The sequence below is a fragment of the Sapajus apella genome, unplaced genomic scaffold (assembly GCF_009761245.1).
Source record: "Sapajus apella isolate SASKATOON/1434 unplaced genomic scaffold, GSC_monkey_1.0 scaffold65, whole genome shotgun sequence".
NCBI lineage: Eukaryota > Metazoa > Chordata > Mammalia > Primates > Cebidae > Sapajus > Sapajus apella.
The window spans coordinates 609,962-611,624 of record NW_022437005.1 but is presented as its reverse complement, the minus strand read 5'-3'; positions in this window follow the sequence as shown (position 1 = coordinate 611,624).

Sequence of the window (1,663 nt, the reverse complement as noted above, 5' to 3'; positions counted from 1 at the left end):
ATCAGCTAGGCATGGTGGCACGCACCTGTCATCCCAGCTACTGCGGAGGCTGAGGCAAGAGAACTGCTTGAACCCGAGAGGCAGAGGTTGCAGTGAGCTGAGATTGCACCACTGCACTCCAGCCTGGGAGACAGAGAGAGACTCCATCAAAAAAAAAAAGAAAAAAAGGATTCTCATTTCAAACAAATTTCCTTTGCCTCTATCTCTCAATAGATTAACCATCAGCCAATACCACCCCAGGTAACCATCAGCTAATACTACACCTGTTAGCAAAAGGAAAATAGAAGCTTTACAAAGAAAAAGAAAAAAAAAAATCCTACCTTTGTTTAATTGTTATTCTAATGGATTCAGCACAGGCAGGCTCTCCTAATAGAAAAGAAGACAGATCTGTTGGCTGCCCCTACAACCAGGCTGTGGATAAAATGTGTTTATACAGCTGGATTGGTCCAGAAGAAGCCAGGGCTGAAAACATTCAGTGAGCAAGCTGATGGCAGGCGGCAGCTAGGAGCATCTGTTTCTCATTAGAGACAGTGGGCTACAATAGTGCTGTCCTCTGACCTCTGGGTCCAGCTTCCCTGGGGGCCTGGGTGTGTTCCCAGGTCTCAAAGTGGTGACAGCCAGTTCACTTGCTAACACATCCTAAGGGTACCATGCGTTAGAAGGTCTAGTACATGATTCAGAGGTAAAGCTCAGAATTAAGATTGGGTGGGTAAAGTTTTTTATATTCAGCTCCAAAAGTACACTTAAATTCTGTAGCAAAAACTGTCAGAAAGAACAGTTTATTCATTTCCCTTTTGTACTTTCTTCCTTCCTTCTTTCCTTCCTCTCTCTCCTTCCCTCCTCCCTCCCTTCCTCCTTCCCTGTCTTTTAACTAAGCAAGAATACTGAAGAGAGTGCTACTCAATTTCCGTAGCAAAGCAAAATATTAGGTTGGGCGCAGTGGCTCACCACCATAATTCCAGCACCTAGGGAGGCCAAAACAGGTGGATCACCTGAGGTTGGAGTTCAAGATCAATCTGATCAACATTGAGAAACGCCGTCTTTACTAAAAAATACAAAATTAGCCAGGCAGGCTGGCACATTCCTTTAATCCCAGCTACTTTGGAGGCTGAGGCAGGAGAATCATTTGAACCCAGGAAGCAGAGGTTGTGGTGAGCCAAGATCATGCCATTGCATTCCGGCCTGGGCTACAGGAGTTCAATTTTGTCTCAAAAAAAAAAAAAAAAAGAAAAGAAAAATATTGGGAGGCAGAGGTGGGCAGATCACCTGAGGTCAGGAGTTTGAGACCAGCCTGGGCAACATAGGGAAACCTTGTCTCTACAAAAAATACAAAAATTAGCAGGGCATGGTGGTGGTGTGCGCCTGTAGTCCCAGCTACTTGGGAGGCTGAGGCAGGAGGATCACTAGAACCCGAAAGGCAGAGATTGCAGTGAGTCGAGATTGTGCCACTGCACTCCAGCCTGGGCAACAGAGCAAGGCTCCATCTCCAAAAAAAAAAAAAGGCTGGGCGTGGTGGCTTATGCCTGTAATCCAAGCACTTTGGAGGCCAAGGCGGGCAGATCACCTGAGGTCGGGCGTTCAAGACCAGCCTGACCAACATGGTGAAACCCTGTCTTAAAAAAAAAAAAAGAGCCGGGCGCGGTGGCTCACGCCTGTAATCCCA